The 26,593-nt window shown below is 40.5% G+C and overlaps 3 long non-coding RNA genes across 3 annotated transcripts; 1 reads left to right on the top strand and 2 right to left on the bottom strand.

Moving 5' to 3' along the window:
* Positions 1 to 4,240: 4,240 nt before the first annotated feature.
* LOC131017753 (uncharacterized) lies at positions 4,241 to 4,680 on the top strand. The gene is made up of 2 exons (XR_009099845.1): positions 4,241 to 4,318; positions 4,402 to 4,680. It is a non-coding gene; the product is annotated as an uncharacterized LOC131017753 (long non-coding RNA).
* An 11,194-nt stretch (positions 4,681 to 15,874) lies between these two features.
* LOC131017754 (uncharacterized) lies at positions 15,875 to 18,360 on the bottom strand. Its single transcript, XR_009099846.1, has 3 exons — positions 18,014 to 18,360; positions 16,722 to 16,797; positions 15,875 to 16,102 (listed from the first exon to the last, which is right to left on the bottom strand). It is a non-coding gene; the product is annotated as an uncharacterized LOC131017754 (long non-coding RNA).
* Positions 18,361 to 23,636: 5,276 nt separating this feature from the next.
* LOC131017756 (uncharacterized) lies at positions 23,637 to 26,122 on the bottom strand. The gene is made up of 3 exons (XR_009099847.1): positions 25,776 to 26,122; positions 24,484 to 24,559; positions 23,637 to 23,864 (listed from the first exon to the last, which is right to left on the bottom strand). It is a non-coding gene; the product is annotated as an uncharacterized LOC131017756 (long non-coding RNA).
* Between the last annotated feature and the right edge of the window lie 471 nt (positions 26,123 to 26,593).

Here is a 26,593-nt window from a genome sequence, read left to right on the forward strand (position 1 = left end):
AAAGCCAGCAAGAGGTACAGTGACATGATGAGCGACTACAAGAGGAAGCTCAGGGCTCATACTGATGCAGGTCGGGAGATGGATAGACCCGTCTGGATGTCTGCCGAATTCTGGACAGGACTCAAGGCATACTGGAGTCAGGAGGCTGTTCAGGCCGTTTCCGAGCGAGCACGTGCGAACCGGATGTCTGAGCCCGATGGACCCGGTACTGGGATCAGCAGGCACGTGGGAGGGTCTCGGTCCACTCGTGTCCTGCAGCAGAGTCTGGTTAGTAATTATCAAATAAATTCATAAGTATATATATATATATATAATATCGCAAATAATAACTTGTTTATCTTATATGCATGCATGGACAGAGCTTGGACACTGGACTTCCCCTGACTGCACAGAACTATAGCACTTTCCTCCTCCTCCACATGCGCGAGGATAGATCTTTTCTGTCACAGAGGGATGCGGACATTGATGTAAGCGGTTAATTAGTTTAATCAAATATTAGTAATTCATAGTGAAATGTATTTATTTTAATACAATTTTCAATTGTTATTTCTGAATTAGGCGGAGATTCGTCGCATTGCTGTTGAGACTGGGCGAGAGGACCGGCTGCCTGAGATCTACTTGGAGGTCGTACGGCCCGACAGGTCCCGGCTCTACGGCACTGGAAGTGCCGGTAGGAGCCAGGTTAGTAGGGGGTCTTCTCAAAGCACAGGCACTTCCATGATGTCTCAGCAGATGTATGAGACACGGATCTCCACGCTTGAAGAGCGCCTTCTGGCCGAACAAGCAGAACGTGAGGCCCTCCAGCAGCGTATGGCTGAAATCGAGGCGTTCATGAGGCGGTCGGGTCAGCTACCTTGAGCAGCACTTTATATTTTGGAACTATTAATTTAATGTTTTGGACTATGTAATTAATTCATGTTTTGGAACTATTTGTCTGAACTATGTTTTGGAACAAAATTACACTTGCACTTTCTTTTACATTTATATATGTTATGTTGAGCAACTATTAATTTCATGTTTTCAAACAACATTACAATTAATTCGTAACAAAGTAATAAATTCAAAATAACGACGAATGGAAATAAATTCAAATTACTTATCTTATAACAAATTATCTCCTTGTTTTTTATAAAAATAAGGACGTATGGAAATAAATTCAAAATACAATAATTATCATCATAAAATACTAATGGAGTATATAAACTATATTGATTAAAAAAAATTAATTAATTAATTAATAATAATAATAAATTAATAAATAAATACTTTTGCGACATAAAAATAAAGACAAAAACGAGTTCGATCCGTAATTAACAGCATCTCATCGATATCATCTTGATATATTATAAGGTTATGAATATATATATGATTTTGTATAGTGAATTAGACTTTAAATGAATTAATAGGTACTCTATATATCAATAATACGAATGTTCTGTACTGGTGACCATTCGAAATGAACTTCCAAAGTTAAGCGTGCTTGACTTAGAGCACAACTAAGATGGGTGACCGACTGAGACGTTCGTCTAAATAATAAATAATAAATAAATTACAAAAATATTACCGGCGGTATTTTCCCGCCGGTTAATTAGCAGCGGCATTTTACCCGCCGGTGAATATCAATTACCGGTGATACTCAACCGCCGCCGTCCGGTGAATATCACCGGCGGCAAACCCCCCCGCCAGTAATTAACGACGGCATAATGCCGCCGGTAATGTGCCGCTATTTCTCCGCCTTTCGCCGAGGACCAAATAACGTGTCACGACCGCACTTGCTAAGGATAGCAATTCGGGAAAACCGCGAACTAAGGGAGGGGATTTAGGAGCGGGATTTAGAAAGGGGCATATTCGGTTTCTTGATGACTTGACTTGTATAAAGAAATCAATCGAAATATCTAGATATCAATGAAGGCCACAAGGGGACCGTACATAATATTATTCAAAGGGGTACTCAACGAGTTTGAGTACATTATTAAATAGTACATATTGTTTTGACAGATAACATAATGTCTTAGTAAAATCAGTGTTTGCAGCGGAATAATAATTTGAATATATGTATGAAGACATATACTCTACTCTGAGGTACTCATCCTAGATTGACAGAAGCTCCGCTTGCACACTACATCCTCGATCACAGCTCAACCTGCACATTTATAAATACATGCAGGGCTAAGTGGACACTTGCCGAAATTTACATACATGCATAATATTTTATTGTCAAGCCTTTCAACAGTAGTAAAATACGAGGGTTTTCCTTTAAAGACTCGTATTTACCAAACATAATATCATTTCTTTCATCAATAACCCGCGCAGGTATTTTATATCATTAATTACCATATCAGTAACTCGTGCCGAGAGGGAGGCCTCCCTCTACGGACACTATGATCGGCCAACCCGCTAGATGACTCACGATCACAAGGGTGTACACTAATTCCGAAGGGATTTGCGGTCCCATCCAGAATCCGAATTCGATTAACATCAGATAGGCAATTAATAATAAAACATAAAGCATTTAGGCATTGACAATATTCATTTAAATTCATAAGCATAAAGTCTTAACAATTCTAATATATAATTTTAGTTTATACGTAGAAAGCCTACCTGAATAGCAGACTCACGGTTTAGCTCTAACTCTGGTGCTTGACCTTTAATCCGAGAAAATAAAATAAGATTCTAATTCTCGAAAAATCTCAATAAATGAGGATGCGTGAAATGATTATGCATGACTCATATTCCTTTAATTAAATTATGAGATGCTAATCCTATTTAAGGAATTAAAGCTCGTCTTATGAGGTCGGATTATTAATCTTTAATAATCTACTCATCTTAAAATAATCTAATTCACTTACTAATTAATAATTAGTAAGTCTTAAAATCTTCTCTAATTAAACTTAATAGAATAATTATGAAGACCCAATTAAAATAAAATAATCAAGGCCCAAAAGGAATTTAATTCGAGCCCAAAAGAATAAATTCGAAGCCCAGTGCATTAATAATATTAGGCCCAACATCAATTTATTTCTAGAGCCCAACAAATGAGGCCCAAGATAATAAAATCATGAAGCCCAATAAGTGAGCCCATCATCACCCTTAAAAATTAGTAAATTATAATATTAATCTTATCTCGTCAAAACCTTAGACTCAAAACATTATCACATAACTATCATTTAGGTTCGAAACTATTTATTCGAACATCAACATGCGCATTAATCATAACTCGTTCTATTTATGTCATCAAGTCAAATATTCCGTCATTTAAAAACAAAACCTATAATATTACATAGATAAATTATATCATCATAGATCATGCTTTCTCATACATAAAACAATTTAATCATTTTCAAATAATCCATATTAATAAGTCATTTGAAAAGAAATAAGAATTTAACTCAAAATATTTTATTTTAAAAGTTCATTTGTAAATAATCAAATGGAAGACTCCATTTAATAATTAATTTAAGAGGTTAATATCAAGCTCAATTTAAATTAATAATTAAGAGCTCAAATAATTTAAATAGATATAAGCCCAAATTAATTAGATAAATTAAGTCTATCATGTTTTTCTTTGAATAAGGCCCAAACAATTTAATTAAAATAGGTCCAAATCCTTTAATTAAAAGAAGCCCATCAGTTAATTAAATAAGGGCCCAAAGACTTATTAAAATCGGCCCAAGTCTCGGCCCAAACAATTAATAAAATCGGCCCCAAACAATTTAATTAAATTGGCCCAAGAGTTTAATTAAATCGGCCCAAGAATTTAATTAAATCGGCCCAAACAATTAAAAAAAATCGGCCCATACCCGGCCCAAATCCTAACCTAAATATACACACACACTAAATACACTCAAACACACACATAACACAAGCTGCGCCCCATCTCTCCTTTCTCACTCTCTCTCTCGCCTTTCCCTCTCTGTTCGGCTGAGGGCGGCGCCGCCTCCGGCGCGCCGCCTCGCCGTCGCCTCCTCCCCTCCTCTCCTTCGGCCACCGCGACCAGCCACCAGGTGTCGCCACCCTCGACTCCCTCGCTCCCTCGGCCGCTGGAACCAGGCGCAGCAGCGCGACCACGCCGCCGCTGTCATCTCCTCCGCCTCTCCTCCACGGCAGATCCGCCGCCGCCGTTCAACGCCACGGCCACCCCTTGTTCTCCCTCTCTCTCTATCCCTAACTCTCAACTTCATCTCGATCTCTCTCTCTAACCTCACTGCCACACACGCCGGCAGACACGGCGTAAGCCACGCCGCCGCGTCGCCCTCCCTCTCGCTGGCTGCACAGGCCCACGGCCGTGGAGGAGCCGCCGTCGCCGGAGACAGCCCAGGTAAACCCTAAGTTTCCCCTTCTCCTTTCATTTTTTTTTTAAAACTTGAAGCTAAAAACCCCCTCTTCTTTCATTTTTGGCAGATCGGAACCACGGCAGGTTCACCGCCGCCGCTCCGTCGCCGGCGACGAGCCACCGCGGCTGCCGCCTCCCTCTGATCTCGACTCACACACACACAGCAGAGTCAGCCCCCCCCCCTTCAAAGGTTTCAAGCCTCAAATTCAGTCGAACACTTAGTACATAGGATTTGAGCAAAAATCAAATACTGTAATTGCTTAATGAAATCTGAAATTCTTTTCTTGAAACTGAACTAGTCTGTAAATTTCAGTTCATATGTGCATATGTAAACATGTTGTGAAATATCAGAACAGCCGTATGAATTGGTATGAATTGGTGGTTCCCTGAGGGTGATGATACCTTGAGTAGGTGGATAATAGTCTCTGCAGATATTGTATATCACAAAAATTAGGAATCAATTTGGGAAGAGAATGGAAAGATGCAGAAATTTCTTTGTTGCATTACCTTAAAATTGGCTGTGAAATTGGGCTGCAGTAGTTGAAAATGGTGGTGTGAGAATGGTGAAAGTGGCTGTGGTTTTAAAGAAAAATGGGGTGGTTTGGATGGATGAGGATTGTGGAATTTTTCAACTTACAGGTATGAACCCCTTTCAGCCTGCATGTATGACTGAAGAATTTCTTCAGCATGCGCTCAAAATTCTTCAGCATGCTTAGGATTCAGCATGCTTAGGATTATATATGTAATAAAATATCTAAGAGATTAATATATTAATTATATGGTTCCAAACTCATTTAAATACATTAAGACATATAAGCCTAATTCTTATTGAAGCATAAAAATCCATTTGAGCTTGCTTCTAACATAAATTAAATTACTCATGGGCTTAAGTAAACAATCGATAAAAGATTCATATTTAACACTTCAGTGTTAAATTCTCCACAATAAATTAATGGACTCAAAATATATTTTGAGTGCATCATCTATTGAAAATAAAAAAAATAAATCATCACATATATAAATTATCAAATTCATATAAGTTCGTATTTTATTAATGGATGCTGAACTCTAATTACCATAATAAATCCTTAAATCAGTAATTAAAAGTATATAATCCTTAATAAAAAGTCGGGTCATTACATACTATCCCCCTTAAAAGAAATTTCGTCCCGAAATTTGCATACCTATGTGAAAAGTTCTGGGTATTTTTCTTTCATCTGGTCCTCAAGTTCCCACGTTGCTTCTTCCGGTCCATGGTGTCTCCACAGTATTTTGACTGACGCGATCGATTTATTCCTCAACTCTTGCACCTTTCGGTCCAAAATGGCTTCAGGTTTTTCTTCGTACGTCAAATCTGGGTTAAGAATCATTTCATCTCGGTGAATCACGTGTTTGGGGTCAAACACGTACCGTCTCAGCTGTGACACGTGGAACACATTGTGGACGTTTCCAAAGCTAGGTGGCAGTGCCAACCTATACGCTACGAGACCTATTCTTTCAAGGATCTCATAAGGTCCTACAAAACGGGGTCTCAACTTACCCTTAACACCGAATCTAACGATCCCTTTCGAGGGTGATATTTTAAGGAAAACCTTGTCTCCAATCTGAAATTGTAGTTCAGTTCGTCGGGTATCAGCATAAGACTTCTGTCTGTCCTGAGCCTCTTTAATTCTTGCTCTAATCTGGCGGATGGTCTCAATCATCTCGCTTACTGCATCTGGCCCAAGGATTTTTCTTTCACCTACCTCATCCCAGTAAAGTGGTGATCTACACTTCCTTCCATACAGCGCTTCATAAGGTGCCATATCAATGGTTGCCTGGTAACTATTGTGTAGGCGAATTCGATTAACGGCAGCACTGATTCCCAACTTCCTCCTCGGTCTAGCACCACTGTCCTCAACATATCTTCAAGGGTCTGAATTGTCCTTTCTGATTGTCCATCTGTTTGAGGGTGAAAGGCGGTGCTAAAGTTTAATCTCGTTCCCAACTCTTTCTGTAAACTGATCCAAAATCTAGAAGTAAATTTTGAATCTCTATCTGAAGTAATGGATATTGGTATTCCATGTAGCCGTACAATCTCACGAATGTACAGTTGGGCTAGTTTCTCCGATCCATGGGTAATTGGAATCGGTATAAAATGAGCGCTCTTCGTGAGACGGTCTACTATTACCCAAATAGCTGTGTTGCCTCTATTTGTCTTGGGTAAACCCGTCACGAAATCCATCGCTATGTGCTCCCACTTCCATTCTGGGATTTCCAATGGCTGTAATTTCCCATATGGTCGTTGATGTAAAGCTTTCACTTGCTGGCATGCAAGGCAACGCTCTACAAACGAGGCTATATCTCGTTTCATCCCGTCCCACCAAAACTTCTGTTTTAGATCTTGGTACATTTTGGTACTTCCGGGATGAGCGGTATAGGGCGTGTCATGAGCTTCACTCATGATCTCGTTTCTCAGTTCCTCGTTATGGGGAACACACAATCTTCCTTCAAAAAGAACTGCGTTATCCGTTGCCTCTTGGTAGCCTCCTGGCGTGCCTGTTCGGATCTTGAGACGAACTTTTTCCAAGCTCTCATCCGTTCTCTGGGCACTGACGATCCTTTCTCTGAGGTCTGGGACGGCTACCAGAGTTGCAATAATTGCTCTTGTCGTTGCCGGTGGCTGAACCACTTCTATCTTCAATTTGTCAAAATCCCTTACAAGCGTGTCCTCTTGAGTGAGAAGAAGTCCTAACTCGGATTGAGTTTTACGACTTAAAGCATCAGCTACTACATTAGCTTTTCCCGGGTGGTAGTTGATACCGCAATCGTAATCCTTCACGAGCTCGAGCCATCTTCTCTGTCTCATGTTCAAGTCTTTCTGCTCGAAAAAATACTTAAGACTTTTGTGATCAGTGAAGATTTCACATCTAACTCCGTATAGATGGTGTCTCCAAATTTTCAAAGCATGCACAATTGCTGCTAGTTCCAGATCATGAGTGGGGTAGTTCAATTCATGTGGCCTTAGTTGTCGCGAGGCGTAGGCAATAACCTTTCCTTCTTGCATCAACACACAACCTAGCCCATTTTTGGACGCGTCTGTGAAGATCACGTATTCTTTATCGGCTGCTGGAACTGCTAGCACTGGTGCAGTTGTCAATTTCTTCTTCAGCTCTTGGAAGCTGGCTTCACACTCTTCGTTCCACTTATACTTGATTCCTTTGCGAAGTAATTGCGTCATTGGTCTCGCTATTTTAGAGAATCCTTCGATGAATCTCCGGTAGTATCCTGCCAAACCTAAGAAACTTCGGATTTCATTAGGTGTGGTTGGTGATTTCCACTCGCGCACTGCTTGCACCTTGGCGGGGTCCACCTTGATTCCATCTGCTGATACGATGTGCCCTAGAAACATTACTTCTTTCAACCAAAATTCGCACTTGCTGAATTTGGCGAACAACTTCTCCGTCTTTAATGTCTCCAGGATGATTCTTAAATGATTTTCATGCTCTTGGTCATTCTTAGAATAGATGAGGATATCATCTATAAACACTAAGACAAATTTGTCTAAGTATGGATGGAAAACTCGATTCATGAGGTCCATGAATACTGCCGGTGCATTGGTTAGACCAAATGGCATGACAATGAATTCATAGTGACCATATCTTGTGCGGAAAGCGGTCTTAGATATATCCTCTGGTCTGATCTTCAATTGATGATAACCAGACCTTAAATCTATTTTTGAGAATACACTGGCTCCTTTGAGTTGATCGAACAAATCATCTATCCTTGGAAGAGGGTATTTGTTTTTAAGTGTCAGTTTGTTCAACTCTCGATAATCAATGCACATTCTCATGGTTCCATCTTTCTTCTTGACAAAGAGTACAGGCGCTCCCCAAGGCGAGACACTGGGTCTGATGAAACCCAAGTCCAAGAGTTCCTGTAGTTGCACCTTCAATTCTTGTAGTTCCTTTGGGGCCATCCTGTACGGTGCCTTTGATACTGGGGCAGATCCAGGTTCTAGATCAATGGTGAAATCTAGTTGCCTGTCTGGAGGTAGTCCTGGCAATATTTCAGGAAAAACTTCTGGAAAGTCTCGTACTATTGCCACATCTTCCACCTTCTTGTCTTCACTAGCTTCCCCGTTTAGGTAGACGAGATAAGCTGTGCTTCCTTCCTTCATCATCTCTTTTCTGGCTTGTAATGCGGATATCACTGGTACTCTTTTCTTCATACCTATGCCGTGAAATTCCGTCGGTTCCTTTCCAGGTGGTCGAAGAGAAATTTTTCGTTCACTACAAAGGATGGTGGCGTGATTCTCAGCTAGCCAGTCCATTCCTAAGATCATATCTACGTCCCACATGAGCAGAATATTAAGATTGTTCGCTACCATCTTAAGTTCTCCTATTTCAAATTCTACGTTCGAGCAAACATGTGTGGTGGTAGATCTTCCTCCTGAGGGTGTAGTGATTCTTAAGGCACACTTAGCTCGTTCTGATTTGATTTCTAAAGTATCTACGCAAGGGGCAGATATAAAAGAATGCGAGGCACCAGTATCGAACAGAATCATTATGGAAAAACCTTTAAGCTTGCCCATACCTGCCAGGTTTCCTTGGTTTTTCTCGGGCTGGTTTTGGGTGAGAGCAAAGGCTCTCGCCTGCTGCGGCAATGGTTGTTGCCGCCTCTGTTGCTGTTGGCGCTGTTGGTGCTTGTGTTGGTATTGCTGCTGGTATGGCTGTTGTTGGCGGGGCTGGTATTGGTATTGCTGCTGGTATGGCTGTTGTTGGCGGGGCTGGTGTTGCCCTTGAACTGCTTGCAGGGGCTGGGCATAAGTGGCCCTGATTGCCGCGCCCTGCTGTTTGTTGGGGCATTGTGACGAGTAGTGGCCCTTCTGGCCACACGTGTAGCAACTGTCAGTTCCAGCCTCACAGACACCACGATGTGGTTTGTGGCATTTTGGACAAAGGGGAACTTCATTTTGTCTTTGGCTGCCTCCAGCCGGGGCAGGACCCTGTTGCTTCCCTTGTCCTTGTTGCTGATATTGTCTCAACGGCGCATTTCCTTGCCATGGCCTCTTGTTAGTCTGGTTTTCATTTCCTCCATGGTCGTTCCAGTTGCGCTTCCCTTTAAAGTTCTGAGGGCGTGCAGGTGGGTTGGCTGGCGCTGAGGTCTGTGGCGGAGCCAACCTTTCTACTGGCATCGCAGCTTCGATGTCCAGTGCCCTGTTCAAAGACTCAGTGTATGAGAGTCCACCATGACTAGCTAGAGTCATCCGAATCTCGTGCCTCAGACCGGCACAAAATTTCTCCGCCATTTTCTCATCAGTATCCACCTGTTGTGGAGCATAACGCGATAGATCGCAGAACTCTCTGTCATACTCGGTCACCGTCCTTTTCCCTTGTTTCAGGCTATAGAACTCAGCCTCCTTCTTCTTTCTGTAGCTTTTGGGAATATACTTATCATATAATCCCGTCTTAAAGTCTTCCCAAGTGTATGCTGCCCATTGTTCGGGAGTCAGAGTCTTTCGGCGGGCTTCCCACCAAAAGTCAGCCGATCCGGCTAGTTGGAAAGACATACACGAGAGTCGCTCTTCTTCTGTGCAGTGTAGGAAGGTGAAGATACGCTCCAAGGCGCGTATCCAAGCTTCGGCCTCGGCTGGGTCGCCTGTCCCAGTGAATGTGGGCGGATTCTGTCGAAGAAACAGTTCTTCAGTCCTTCTAGCAGGGGGTGGAGGGGGTGGGGTAGGTTCCCTATCGTTTCGCCGCCCTTCTGGTATTTCATCGCGATTTCCATCATTGTTAACGTTTCTCCTAGGGGGGCGACCTCGTTTAGGCGGCATTCTGCAAATTACAAACACCCTTTTTAATACATTCTATACAGGAATCTCTAAGGTAATTAATAAAGAACTGTTTGTTAAATTTAACTTATCATAACTCCAAAACTAATATATTAACAGGAAACGTTGCATACACAAGTCACTTTATTCAAAGTTACTACATTCTTAACTGACTCGTGAAGAATAAAACCCGTAGAGAAACATAAAACATACACGAGATCGTCGTAGAAAACCCATGCTAGGGTCATTTATATCTCATGGAAAATTGTCTCATTGAGGGCTTTTACATTGTCAACCCAAAATGTAAGTAAAGTCTATCTAGTATTCCCTATGATGTACCGGCTTACTAGTTAAGCAATCACAAAAGGGTTTTTATTCACGGAACGTCCTAGAGACCAACATTTCCGTACTAATGCTAGCTAGAAACAACATAAATAAAATCATAGTCATTGGAACGAATCATCGTTTCCGGAGTACATCCACAAGCTAAAAACTATCAAATCTGTGAACTCTGAGTCGCGGTACGACTGCTCCTCGGTGACGCCAGGGGGTCCTCTTCTGGATCCTCCTCGGGGTCTTCCTCCTTATCCTCCTCGGGGTCCTTCTCCTCATCTTCCTCGGGGTCCTCCTCCTCATCCTCGCCCGGCTCCCAGCTGGGCAACGGAGTCTCTCCCTGGCCCTCGCCTGTCTCCTGCATGATCTGGGCTGAGCGGAAGATGTCGTTCACCATCTCACGGATCGGATCGTCTCTGGTGCTGATCCTGGCCGTGGCACGAGGCTTGATCGGAGCTGGAGTTGGCACGGGCTCGGGACGAGTACTCCTCATCGTACCATACGGTACTGTACCATCATCCTCCTGCATAGGGGCTTTGCCCCTATCTATGAACTCCCTCAGGTTGGACATGACCCTGTCAGCGTTGGCCATGGCAGTCGAAAGCCTTGCTTCTGCCGTAGGTATCATTGGTGGTGGAGGAGTAGCAGCCCGGGCTGATAAGTCAGGAGGCGATGGGAAATCCCTGCGAGCCCGTGGACGAGAAGGGCCTGTCTCGTCATCGTGCCTACCACGGCGCCCTAGAACTGAGGCACGTGGTGGAGAATCTCGTGGCAAGGCCATCGGAGACTCAGGGGCAGTAGCGGATGTCTCCGCTGGCAAAGGCGTCCCCACTTGTACGTAGTCTCCCGGAAGGATGTAGGGCCCTAGAGGAGCACGGCCCCACAAAGTGAAACAGATCTGAAGCTCCGCAATAAAGCTAGGGAAGTCTCCCATGAGGTCGTGGTAATCTTCTCGGCGAAAGATGTAGTGGGCAGAAATCTGTCTAGCCCATCCCTGCCACTCGGAAGGTAACAGTAAGATCAACCTCTGGATACCGTCATACCCTGATACTCCATGTGCACTCGCCTCGACCCAGTGTTTGTGAAAACCTGCGAGGAACTGTCCGAGGTTATCCCCGTGACATGGAGCATAGGTGCGGTAGGACCGCTTGACCTCCTCTGGACTAGCCCATGGGGGCAGTGGTCGTCGTCGGGTGAAAACAGTCCTCGCCATCTAACAAAGGAAATTCTATCGTCAAAAGTAGCACACGACACGTAACTTAAGGCGATAAGGTTCTAAATATCTAAAATGGGAAAACAAGTTCGGTTCAATAACCATAACGTGCAAAAATACCTCATCATCTAAATCTAGCATTTACACAAGTCATACAGGTTCTTAATACTTAATCACAGATTACCTAATTCGACTATCATATAGCTCTAGTGTCGTTGTTTACCGAACTTAGGGCTTGTTATGTGATGATGATATTTTCTTAAATCTAGCAACGAGCACTAAAAGTTTCAACAAAATAAGTTCAAAAGGCCAAGCTAATTCGAGATCTCATCGTAGAAAAACACTCGAATATTTAAGTTATGCCCATGCCATCAACGTACTATTGGCGTTCGTTACGCTGCTCAATCTTCATGCTCGTGGTTTCATCATGCGACCCTTCGTGTGATTCTTCTTTCTCTATTTCGACCATCATTGTCGATGTCATCGTAACATGAAGAAAAAGTTAAGGCATCTCCCTAAGTTCTCTTCTATGTTCCGTCGTGAGAGTGAGCATATATAACTTAACAGTTCTAAGTTCTTGTGATTCATACCATAGTCATACTTATTCATGCTTCATACATTTCAAGAAATTAACTTAATTAAAACTTGAAAGTACTTACCATAACCTCCGTTGAGCGTGACGAGATGTAGTGCCAAGCTTTTGTCAACTAGTTCAAAGTGTATTTACTTACTTAATCTAGACTCAACTTAGAAGGAATGAGTAGTACTCAGAGCAAAAGAAACGCTCTGATACCATTCTGTCACGACCGCACTTGCTAAGGATAGCAATTTCGGGAAAACCGCAACTAAGGGAGGGGATTTAGGAGCGGGATTTAGAAAGGGGCATATTCGGTTTCTTGATGACTTGACTTGTATAAAGAAATCAATCGAAATATCTAGATATCAATGAAGGCCACAAGGGGACCGTACATAATATTATTCAAAGGGGTACTCAACGAGTTTGAGTACATTATTAAATAGTACATATTGTTTTGACAGATAACATAATGTCTTAGTAAAATCAGTGTTTGCAGCGGAATAATAATTTGAATATATGTATGAAGACATATACTCTACTCTGAGGTACTCATCCTAGATTGACAGAAGCTCCGCTTGCACACTACATCCTCGATCACAGCTCAACCTGCACATTTATAAATACATGCAGGGCTAAGTACAGGAGTACTTAGTGGACACTTGCCGAAATTTACATACATGCATAATATTTTATTGTCAAGCCTTTCAACAGTAGTAAAATACGAGTGTTTTCCTTTAAAGACTCGTATTTACCAAACATAATATCATTTCTTTCATCAATAACCCGCGCAGGTATTTTATATCATTAATTACCATATCAGTAACTCGTGCCGAGAGGGAGGCCTCCCTCTACGGACACTATGATCGGCCAACCCGCTAGATGACTCACGATCACAAGGGTGTACACTAATTCCGAAGGGATTTGCGGTCCCATCCAGAATCCGAATTCGATTAACATCAGATAGGCAATTAATAATAAAACATAAAGCATTTAGGCATTGACAATATTATTTAAATTCATAAGCATAAAGTCTTAACAATTCTAATATATAATTTTAGTTTTTACGTAGAAAGCCTACCTGAATAGCAGACTCACGGTTTAGCTCTAACTCTGGTGCTTGACCTTTAATTCGAGAAAATAAAATAAGATTCTAATTCTCGAAAAATCTCAATAAATGAGGATGCGTGAAATGATTATGCATGACTCATATTCCTTTAATTAAATTATGAGATGCTAATCCTATTTAAGGAATTAAAGCTCGTCTTATGAGGTCGGATTATTAATCTTTAATAATCTACTCATCTTAAAATAATCTAATTCACTTACTAATTAATAATTAGTAAGTCTTAAAATCTTCTCTAATTAAACTTAATAGAATAATTATGAAGACCCAATTAAAATAAAATAATCAAGGCCCAAAAGGAATTTAATTCGAGCCCAAAAGAATAAATTCGAAGCCCAGTGCATTAATAATATTAGGCCCAACATCAATTTATTTCTAGAGCCCAACAAATGAGGCCCAAGATAATAAAATCATGAAGCCCAATAAGTGAGCCCATCATCACCCTTAAAAATTAGTAAATTATAATATTAATCTTATCTCGTCAAAACCTTAGACTCAAAACATTATCACATAACTATCATTTAGGTTCGAAACTATTTATTCGAACATCAACATGCGCATTAATCATAACTCGTTCTATTTATGTCATCAAGTCAAATATTCCGTCATTTAAAAACAAAACCTATAATATTACATAGATAAATTATATCATCATAGATCATGCTTTCTCATACATAAAACAATTTAATCATTTTCAAATAATCCATATTAATAAGTCATTTGAAAAGAAATAAGAATTTAACTCAAAATATTTTATTTTAAAAGTTCATTTGTAAATAATCAAATGGAAGACTCCATTTAAATAATTAATTTAAGAGGTTAATATCAAGCTCAATTTAAATTAATAATTAAGAGCTCAAATAATTTAAATAGATATAAGCCCAAATTAATTAGATAAATTAAGTCTATCATGTTTTTCTTTGAATAAGGCCCAAACAATTTAATTAAAATAGGTCCAAATCCTTTAATTAAAAGAAGCCCATCAGTTAATTAAATAAGGGCCCAAAGACTTATTAAAATCGGCCCAAGTCTCGGCCCAAACAATTAATAAAATCGGCCCAAACAATTTAATTAAATTGGCCCAAGAGTTTAATTAAATCGGCCCAAGAATTTAATTAAATCGGCCCAAACAATTAAAAAAAATCGGCCCATACCCGGCCCAAATCCTAACCTAAATATACACACACACTAAATACACTCAAACACACACATAACACAAGCTGCGCCCCATCTCTCCTTTCTCACTCTCTCTCTCGCCTTTCCCTCTCTGTTCGGCTGAGGGCGGCGCCGCCTCCGGCGCGCCGCCTCGCCGTCGCCTCCTCCCCTCCTCTCCTTCGGCCACCGCGACCAGCCACCAGGTGTCGCCACCCTCGACTCCCTCGCTCCCTCGGCCGCTGGAACCAGGCGCAGCAGCGCGACCACGCCGCCGCTGTCATCTCCTCCGCCTCTCCTCCACGGCAGATCCGCCGCCGCCGTTCAACGCCACGGCCACCCCTTGTTCTCCCTCTCTCTCTATCCCTAACTCTCAACTTCATCTCGATCTCTCTCTCTAACCTCACTGCCACACACGCCGGCAGACACGGCGTAAGCCGCGCCGCCGCGTCGCCCTCCCTCTCGCTGGCTGCACAGGCCCACGGCCGTGGAGGAGTCGCCGTCGCCGGAGACAGCCCAGGTAAACCCTAAGTTTCCCCTTCTCCTTTCATTTTTTTTTTAAAACTTGAAGCTAAAAACCCCCTCTTCTTTCATTTTTGGCAGATCGGAACCACGGCAGGTTCACCGCCGCCGCTCCGTCGCCGGCGACGAGCCACCGCGGCTGCCGCCTCCCTCTGATCTCGACTCACACACACACAGCAGAGTCAGCCCCCCCCCCTTCAAAGGTTTCAAGCCTCAAATTCAGTCGAACACTTAGTACATAGGATTTGAGCAAAAATCAAATACTGTAATTGCTTAATGAAATCTGAAATTCTTTTCTTGAAACTGAACTAGTCTGTAAATTTCAGTTCATATGTGCATATGTAAACATGTTGTGAAATATCAGAACAGCCGTATGAATTGGTATGAATTGGTGGTTCCCTGAGGGTGATGATACCTTGAGTAGGTGGATAATAGTCTCTGCAGATATTGTATATCACAAAAATTAGGAATCAATTTGGGAAGAGAATGGAAAGATGCAGAAATTTCTTTGTTGCATTACCTTAAAATTGGCTGTGAAATTGGGCTGCAGTAGTTGAAAATGGTGGTGTGAGAATGGTGAAAGTGGCTGTGGTTTTAAAGAAAAATGGGGTGGTTTGGATGGATGAGGATTGTGGAATTTTTCAACTTACAGGTATGAACCCCTTTCAGCCTGCATGTATGACTGAAGAATTTCTTCAGCATGCGCTCAAAATTCTTCAGCATGCTTAGGATTCAGCATGCTTAGGATTATATATGTAATAAATGTCACACCCCAATTCTTGAAGGAATAAATACAATCGAGGTGTGAATAATTCATAGAAATAAACAAGGGAAAAACCTTGTTAAAGCCGAGTAATAAAATATCAAGTCGGGCTATGCCCCTTTGGATCACAAGTTTTGTTTCATGCTTCTGACAACCGACATTCATTAGCATAAATTTAGTCAAAAGACGGATATGAGTGATTGCTACAACGGAAGTCTAAAATAGGAATTTGACCCTAGCCTCAGCTCCGTCCCGTCAGCACCAGCCAGCCAACCTGAAAACATTTGAAAGTATTTTTGGGCTAAGTACTAATGTACTTAGTGGGCATGCATTTTCTGAAACATTTCACATTTTCATAAAGACAGTTTATCCAATCATACTTGACATGACTTAGAAGGTTTTAAAGTGAAAGAACTTCTAAGCATGTTAAAACATTTCTTTCATTTGTGCGCACATGTCACACTCCCTTTCTGTTACTCGCTGTGATCCCGGACCTCTAGCCACCGACGGATCCGTTTCTCCCATTTACTTGAACTGAGGGCGTAACCCAGACAAGTTTACTTTTGACCTCGGGACGCTACCCAGGCAGGCCCTTACATTACGTGCTTCGGAACACATCCAGCAAGCACCCTTATAACGCCTCTTAGTTAGTGCCCGAATGGAGATCAACCCACCGAGTTAGCTAACGGTGTACACAATTCTCAAATAACGTTTTAGGCTATAAGAGAACCTCAATTGATTCGTTGTGGCGAGCCTTAAACAGAGCAGAGTGCACATAAACATTTTATTGGATAAACAGTTTGCATTTCATTAAATAAACATTTTGCATTTCATTGAAACATTTAGAGCTTAATAACTCAATCATACTTTATACATTTGGAAAGTAAGCCCACCTGTATAGGCAAAGCCTGTCGTTTAACCTTATCTCAGAATCGGAATAGCAGTGCTAATCCTCCTGACGTTCAAAGCCTACAAGAAATCTATTCTTAATAGGTCTCCTTGAATCTAATCTTAAGTCATGGTGTAGTGCTTAACATTCTATGATTCACTTAGCCGAGTTTTCAAAATTTAATGAATAAATAATTGAAAACAATTCTTTTGAGTTAAGAACACCAACAATATTCTTACTCCTCTTTCTTTAATAATTGGAATTATAAATAAACCAATTAAATCATAAATACTTTTATTGTAAAATATAAAGCAATTTCATGTCATAACATGGTGTATTACTCCACTAAAACCCTTTAAAATCCTTAATACAAAATTAAGGTAAAATTTTCGGACACCAACAGTTCATCACTCTGTTCTGTCTCAACTTCAACGAATAAACTGTTTTAATTCCGAAATCTCCTGGACTCGAGACTTATACCGATGAAAACCTCTTTGAGTCTAGTTTTGTTTAAAAAAAAGTAGAGTGAAAAACTCCAAGTGGTTTAAGAGATATGGGTGTTTTCCCACAGTCTACCAGATTCGGCAGTTTCGCACGACTGGAAGCTAGGATTTTTAAAAATTCGTAAACGTTGTCCGAATGCTTTGAAATTTGACATGCGTCTGTAAAACACATGTATCTTTCTCCCATAAAACTTTTGGAGGCTGAATATATTTGAAAGTCACTGAAAAGTGTGACTCTACAGACTGCCCTTCTAAATTTCCGGCGGAAATGCGCAGTAAAAGATTTATATTTTAAAAAGGTAGTAAACAAAGTCCAAATGACTTGAAATTTTTCCAGAGCTTACAAGACACATATGTCGACACACTGTAAAATTTTGAAGATTTTTGGAGGAGGGAAACCTCGTCGACTGAACAGTCCAGAACGTAAGAAAACTTTCTGAAATGGTCGAATTTATAACATATACACATATCCTTTTAGATCCATGCTTTCACCATCATTCTCATGCATTTTCTTACTAAGAACTCATCATGCTTCACTTATCAATACATATATCCCTTTCGAGGGTTCTCAAGAAATATATCTCTTCCTCTCATGCATCTAACATGTAGAGGTGTATGAGCACATGAAGGTAGTGGAAAGTTGAAAGAATTCATCATGCTCTTCTTTTATCAAAATTTTCGAGAATTACAAGAGTAGAGAGGGGACTTTCATGCTTCAATATACATCAATATACATGCTTATATATCACGGAAAATATATATATAATCATGAGAGGAGGATTGAGGTTGCTACCAACAAGATCAATGGAGGTGAAGTAGGGGATGATGCGTAGGCCTCTTGGAGCTTGTGCTTGAAGATTGAAGCACACTTAATAGCTTGGTGTGAGGGTAGCACTTTTGGCTTCCTTAATCCTTTCCAAAAATGGTGAAACAAGGAGAGACGTGTGGTGGAGTGAGGAGGGGAGGGGGCTGCCGAAGGGAGTAAAAAGGAGAGAGGGAAGCTTGCTTTGATGAGCTTTGATGAGATGATGTGATGGAGTGATTTCTTCACTTAATGCATATCTTGAATTTAATGGGATGATAAATGTTGAGGATGTCATCCTATTAATGGTGTAGGAGAGTGAGAAGAGAGAAGGAGAGAAGAGAGAGGGGAGAGGGCCAAGCATGAGGGAGAGAGAGGGAGATTGGTGCATGTGCATATGTGATCTTAAAATGGGGGATCTTGTTTGCTAGAAAGGTTGGCTACTTAGGTTAGTGTTTAATGCTTGCATGTGTGCTTCATTGATGGTGAAGAAGAATGAAGTAATGAGGGAGAGAAGAGAGAAGAGAGAGAGCTGCGTGAGGGAGGGTTTCATTTGGTTAATCAAATACTTAACTTAAGGGGTCCAATATAAAAATCAAAGCCCAACACATAAAATAATTAAAGTCCAATCATAGACTTTAATTTAAATCTTATAAAAATATTAATTATGTGTAAAATATTTCACATATACACATGCTCATATTTAAATTAATATGCAATGCACAAAAATTTAAATAGCTAAAATATTTACAAACGTTTTTTGTAAATCATTTTGTTGGAATTAAATAAATTCTTTTTCTCAATCCGGCGTGAATCATCTTAAATCTAAGTTCAAAATTATTCTAAACTTAGCTCGAGGAAACGGGGTATTACATCCCTCCCTCCTTAAAGAAAATTTCGTCCCCGAAATTACATACCTTGGTAATCTAGCTCGGGATACTTGACTTTCATTGAATCTTCAAGTTCCCATGTGGCCTCTTCCATCCCGTGATGGTTCCACTTCACTTTGACAAGAACAATGTTCTTGTTCCGTAAAACTTGAACCTTGCGATCAAGTATCTGGATTGGTTTCTCTTCATAACTTAAGTCCTGGGCTAGGACCACTTCATCGTGCTTAATCACATGTTTTGGATCAAACACATACTTTCTTAACTGAGAGACATGAAACACATTGTGCACGTCTCCAATACTGGGCGGCAATGCCAACCTATAGGCTACAGGGCCTATCTTATCTAGGATCTCAAAAGGTCCTATATAACGGGGTCGTAACTTGCCCCTCTTTCCGAAACGTATAACTCCCTTTGAGGGAGAAATTTTGAGGAAAACTCGATCCCCAACATTGAATTCTAACTCCGATCGGCGTTTATCGGCGTAAGACTTTTGTCTATCCTGAGCTTCTTTGATTCTTTGCTTGATGTGGTCGACTTTCTCAACCATCTGTTGGACCAGTTCAGGACCTAACAGCTTTCTTTCACCCACTTCATCCCAGTAAAGTGGTGATCGACATTTTCGGCCATACAAAGCCTCATATGGAGCCATTCCAATTGTTGCTTGATAACTGTTGTTATAAGCAAATTCTACAAGAGGTAACAAATCCTCCCAACTTCCCCCTTTGTCTGCGACAATCGTTCGCAACATATCTTCTAGAATCTGAATCGTTCTTTCTGACTGCCCGTCAGTCTGGGGATGGTACGCTGTGCTGAAGTTCAGCTGAGTGCCCATTGCTTCTTGTAAACTTTTCCAGAAACGCGATGTGAATCTGGTGTCACGATCCGACGTGATAGATACAGGTACACCGTGGAGGCGTACTATCTCTTTGACATATAACTTTGCAAGTTTCTCCAATCCAAAAGTCATTTGAATTGGCAGAAAATGCGCTGACTTTGATAATCGGTCCACTATGACCCAAATAGCAGTGTTTCCACGTGCCGACCTCGGTAAGCTTACGACGAAGTCCATGTTGATGTGCTCCCACTTCCACTCGGGGATAGGTAGTGGTTGCAGCATTCCATACGGCCTTTGATGCACGGCCTTAACTTGTTGACAAGCGAGACATCGCTCTACAAACAACGCTACATCTCTTTTCATTCCTTTCCACTAGAAATATTTCTTCAAGTCCTGGTACATCTTTGTGCTGCCTGGATGTGCAGTGTAAGGAGTATCATGAGCCTCGCTCATAATCTCATTCTTTAATTCTTCTTTATGTGGCACACACAATCTTTCACCAACCATTAGTGCGTTATCTTGTGCTTCAGTGAATCCTTTCGTTTCATTCGTTCTTGTAGCAAGATGCATCTTCTCCAAGAACCAATCTTCTCTTTGTGCTTGCACAATTCTTTCTCTCAAATCAGGTTTAGCTGTCAGCGCAGCTACGCAACCCGACACTGAATCTGGGGGACAAACAATCTCTAAACTGAGTGAGGCGAACTCACGAATCAGTTCTTTCTGTTGGGTAATGAAAAACCCTAGCTTAGCCTTCGTCTTTCGACTCAGGGCGTCAGCTACTACATTCGCTTTTCCTGGATGGTAACTGATGGTGCAATCGTAATCCTTTACTAATTCGAGCCATCATCGTTGTCTCATGTTCAAATCCTTTTGCTCAAAGAAGTACTTCAAACTCTTATGATCTGTAAAGATCTCACACTTAACTCCATAGAGGTAGTGTCTCCAAATCTTCAACGCGTGCACGACGGCTGCTAGTTCTAAATCATGAGTCGGGTAGTTCAGCTCATGAGGCTTCAATTGACGAGACGTATATGCTATCACTTTCTGATTTTGCATCAACACGCAACCCAATCCTAGTTTCGAGGCATCAGTGTACACCACGAATTCTTCATTCTCTTATGGTATTGCTAACACTGGTGCAGTAGTTAGTCTTGTCTTGAGCTCTTTAAAACTTTGTTTACAAGCTTCGGACCAAACATACTTAGTCCCTTTTCTTAAAAGTCGAGTCATTGGCCTAGCCAATTTCGAGAATCTTTCGATGAACCTTATGTTGTAACCTGCTAGACCGAGAAAACTTCTGATCTCATTGACATTTGATGGTGCCCTCCCTTCCTTGACTGCTTCGACCTTGGCGGGGTCTACTTAGATTCCTTCGGTCGACACTATGTGACCGAGAAACATAACTTCCTTTAACCAAAATTCACACTTGTTGAATTTGGTAAACCATTTCTCATTGCGCAGGGTTTTGAGTACGATGCGTAAGTGCTCTTTATGTTGTTCTTCGGTCTTAGAGTATACGAGGATGTTGTCGATAAACACTAAGACAAAACTATCAAAATACTGATGGAAAACTATGTTCATCAGGTCCATGAAAACTGCTGGGGCATTCGTTACATCGAAGGGTATCACTGTAATCTTGTAAGGTCCATAACGCGTTCGAAACGCTGTCTTTGGGATGTCTTCTCTTTTCATCCTGAGTTGGTGGTAACCAGATCTTAGGTCAATCTTGGAAAACACACCGGCTCCTCTCAACTGATTTAACAGGTCGTCTATCCTCGGAAGAGGATATCTATTCTTATGGGCTTGCTTCAACTTCTTATAATCAATACACATCCTTAGTGTATCATCTTTTCTTTGACATCTTGAATTAGTGCTCCCCATAGTGACATACTATGTTGCATGAAACTAGGTCTGGTGAAAATTTGATAATTCATTGGGAAAAATATCTTTGTACTCTCAAATCTGTTGAACTTCCTTAATTGTTTCCTTCGTCCTAAGTCACCTTCTCAGATTGACCAGGGAATTCTAACATCAAACTTTTCTCATCGTCTTCGTAACTTTCACTTCGAGGGTTAATGGCACTCCTTCTGCCATGTAAACTCATTTTCCCATTTCCAAATGGTTATTTAATGGGGGTTTTTAAGTTTCCATTGTGATGGCGTTCCATCTTTATTCTTGCTGTAGCTTCTGGAACTTTAGCCAAAGCATTCACTCTCTTAGCTTGAGCTTACTAGCCTTGGGGTCGGGTTATACCTTAAGTTAAGTTCCATTGCTTTCCTTCCATTTCAGAGTTTCCTCTATTTCTTTCATTCCATTTCCTTTTCTTTACCTCCATCTTGAAGTGGTGTACATATCTTGTTGGTGCGTGAATTTCTCCTTCTCCAATTGTTGTAGTGACTCGGTGGTGAGAGTCTCGCTCATTGCTTGTTCCTTCGTAATATCTCCCTGGTTTACTAGGGGAAATGAAAATCTCATGACGCGATTCATTTATGAACTTCTTTACGCATTTCTCATTATTGTCCACCATGTGAACCACACATATTGATAGCTGGTTGAAAACTTCACCATACTCACTATCTGCTCCAGTTCTTCGCTTGGGATTCCAAAAATCGCTTTGATTACTAAAGGACAGCTTGATACTTAGTGCATCGTTCTAATGGTTGAAAACTAATGACAAACTTGAGTAATTCTAATCGCTACTATACTTATCGTGATAAAAGGATATTCTATTGTGACAACTATATAGTGCGAGTCTATATATTGGGATGATGCTCTACCTCGAGATAAAAAATCTTAATTGACAATCACCGAGATCTTAGTCATGTGGGCTGGCCAGACCCAACAAAACGAATCACTCAGTCAAATGGGAGCTTCGCCCCCAATCATGTCAACTTCTTATTCATGTAAGGCTCTGGTCAAACTTCTAACTTTAAAACACTTACTAACAAGTACTTCATCATCAGTCATCGATACCTTGAAAGTCCATTCTATGCCGTTCTAGCAAAGCTATCACGACTAACATCATAATCATAAGCAACATAAGTTCTTATGTGAAAAACTTAATCTCACCGCTATTGAAATAGCTCAAGTGAATCCTTAGTCTCAAGGCATTGCCTCTATGTTGTAACATATCTATGTTAAACATTTCTATCTTACCAGTCCTTACTTAAATCGATCAAGCGGTGCTATCACGATTAACATTCTCAAAGCATTCTTGGGTGGTACTCAAACAGTTTGTAAGAGGACCCATCATTCTAATCGTATAGGCAGCTAGCCTAAAACGACAACATAAAGCTTTCTCATTCATTCATTCATTCATACTTCTGTTTCTTTTGAAACCTTAACATATATGGACATTTAAAGTCCCTTTCATGAAAACTTTGCTTGTGCCGGAAAGATTCAAGGAATCTAACTCGACCATACGTTCATTGATTCATTAAGGGCTCGGGTAGTCCCAAACACGAAATAACATTCATTGAGTCGTTATGGGTTCGGGTAGTCCCAAACACGACACTTGCTTAGTTATACGAGTCGGAGACTCAAAATAACAATATGAAAGCGATTAGCAATTCATAACTTATAACATATGGAAAGCGGTAAGCAATTCACATAGCATCATTCATTGAAAGCGCACACTTTTTCTTTTCTTGAAAACATTCATAACATCTGAAGTACATATATGTATATTTTTGAAACTATTATCGTACCTTAGTTGCGGCAGTGTGACGGCGAGCTGAGGGCTACTGACATTCTTAGAAGTCTAGAGATACTATTCTAGACTCGACATTGAAAAGCTTATGGTTATCAGAAACATGAAAGAAAACTCATGCTTTGATACCATTCTGTCACACCCCAATTCTTGAAGGAATAAATACAATCGAGGTGTGAATAATTCATAGAAATAAACAAGGGAAAAACCTTGTTAAAGCCGAGTAATAAAATATCAAGTCGGGCTATGCCCCTTTGGATCACAAGTTTTGTTTCATGCTTCTGACAACCGACATTCATTAGCATAAATTTAGTCAAAAGACGGATATGAGTGATTGCTACAACGGAAGTCTAAAATAGGAATTTGACCCTAGCCTCAGCTCCGTCCCGTCAGCACCAGCCAGCCAACCTGAAAACATTTGAAAGTATTTTTGGGCTAAGTACTAATGTACTTAGTGGGCATGCATTTTCTGAAACATTTCACATTTTCATAAAGACAGTTTATCCAATCATACTTGACATGACTTAGAAGGTTTTAAAGTGAAAGAACTTCTAAGCATGTTAAAACATTTCTTTCATTTGTGCGCACATGTCACACTCCCTTTCTGTTACTCGCTGTGATCCCGGACCTCTAGCCACCGACGGATCCGTTTCTCCCATTTACTTGAACTGAGGGCGTAACCCAGACAAGTTTACTTTTGACCTCGGGACGCTACCCAGGCAGGCCCTTACATTACGTGCTTCGGAACACATCCAGCAAGCACCCTTATAACGCCTCTTAGTTAGTGCCCGAATGGAGATCAACCCACCGAGTTAGCTAACGGTGTACACAATTCTCAAATAACGTTTTAGGCTATAAGAGAACCTCAATTGATTCGTTGTGGCGAGCCTTAAACAGAGCAGAGTGCACATAAACATTTTATTGGATAAACAGTTTGCATTTCATTAAATAAACATTTTGCATTTCATTGAAACATTTAGAGCTTAATAACTCAATCATACTTTATACATTTGGAAAGTAAGCCCACCTGTATAGGCAAAGCCTGTCGTTTAACCTTATCTCAGAATCGGAATAGCAGTGCTAATCCTCCTGACGTTCAAAGCCTACAAGAAATCTATTCTTAATAGGTCTCCTTGAATCTAATCTTAAGTCATGGTGTAGTGCTTAACATTCTATGATTCACTTAGCCGAGTTTTCAAAATTTAATGAATAAATAATTGAAAACAATTCTTTTGAGTTAAGAACACCAACAATATTCTTACTCCTCTTTCTTTAATAATTGGAATTATAAATAAACCAATTAAATCATAAATACTTTTATTGTAAAATATAAAGCAATTTCATGTCATAACATGGTGTATTACTCCACTAAAACCCTTTAAAATCCTTAATACAAAATTAAGGTAAAATTTTCGGACACCAACAGTTCATCACTCTGTTCTGTCTCAACTTCAACGAATAAACTGTTTTAATTCCGAAATCTCCTGGACTCGAGACTTATACCGATGAAAACCTCTTTGAGTCTAGTTTTGTTTAAAAAAAAGTAGAGTGAAAAACTCCAAGTGGTTTAAGAGATATGGGTGTTTTCCCACAGTCTACCAGATTCGGCAGTTTCGCACGACTGGAAGCTAGGATTTTTAAAAATTCGTAAACGTTGTCCGAATGCTTTGAAATTTGACATGCGTCTGTAAAACACATGTATCTTTCTCCCATAAAACTTTTGGAGGCTGAATATATTTGAAAGTCACTGAAAAGTGTGACTCTACAGACTGCCCTTCTAAATTTCCGGCGGAAATGCGCAGTAAAAGATTTATATTTTAAAAAGGTAGTAAACAAAGTCCAAATGACTTGAAATTTTTCCAGAGCTTACAAGACACATATGTCGACACACTGTAAAATTTTGAAGATTTTTGGAGGAGGGAAACCTCGTCGACTGAACAGTCCAGAACGTAAGAAAACTTTCTGAAATGGTCGAATTTATAACATATACACATATCCTTTTAGATCCATGCTTTCACCATCATTCTCATGCATTTTCTTACTAAGAACTCATCATGCTTCACTTATCAATACATATATCCCTTTCGAGGGTTCTCAAGAAATATATCTCTTCCTCTCATGCATCTAACATGTAGAGGTGTATGAGCACATGAAGGTAGTGGAAAGTTGAAAGAATTCATCATGCTCTTCTTTTATCAAAATTTTCGAGAATTACAAGAGTAGAGAGGGGACTTTCATGCTTCAATATACATCAATATACATGCTTATATATCAAGGAAAATATATATATAATCATGAGAGGAGGATTGAGGTTGCTACCAACAAGATCAATGGAGGTGAAGTAGGGGATGATGCGTAGGCCTCTTGGAGCTTGTGCTTGAAGATTGAAGCACACTTAATAGCTTGGTGTGAGGGTAGCACTTTTGGCTTCCTTAATCCTTTCCAAAAATGGTGAAACAAGGAGAGACGTGTGGTGGAGTGAGGAGGGGAGGGGGCTGCCGAAGGGAGTAAAAAGGAGAGAGGGAAGCTTGCTTTGATGAGCTTTGATGAGATGATGTGATGGAGTGATTTCTTCACTTAATGCATATCTTGAATTTAATGGGATGATAAATGTTGAGGATGTCATCCTATTAATGGTGTAGGAGAGTGAGAAGAGAGAAGGAGAGAAGAGAGAGGGGAGAGGGCCAAGCATGAGGGAGAGAGAGGGAGATTGGTGCATGTGCATGTGTGATCTTAAAATGGGGGATCTTGTTTGCTAGAAAGGTTGGCTACTTAGGTTAGTGTTTAATGCTTGCATGTGTGCTTCATTGATGGTGAAGAAGAATGAAGTAATGAGGGAGAGAAGAGAGAAGAGAGAGAGCTGCGTGAGGGAGGGTTTCATTTGGTTAATCAAATACTTAACTTAAGGGGTCCAATATAAAAATCAAAGCCCAACACATAAAATAATTAAAGTCCAATCATAGACTTTAATTTAAATCTTATAAAAATATTAATTATGTGTAAAATATTTCACATATACACATGCTCATATTTAAATTAATATGCAATGCACAAAAATTTAAATAGCTAAAATATTTACAAACGTTTTTTGTAAATCATTTTGTTGGAATTAAATAAATTCTTTTTCTCAATCCGGC

The sequence above is a fragment of the Salvia miltiorrhiza genome, chromosome 3 (assembly GCF_028751815.1).
Source record: "Salvia miltiorrhiza cultivar Shanhuang (shh) chromosome 3, IMPLAD_Smil_shh, whole genome shotgun sequence".
Lineage (NCBI taxonomy): Eukaryota > Viridiplantae > Streptophyta > Magnoliopsida > Lamiales > Lamiaceae > Salvia > Salvia miltiorrhiza.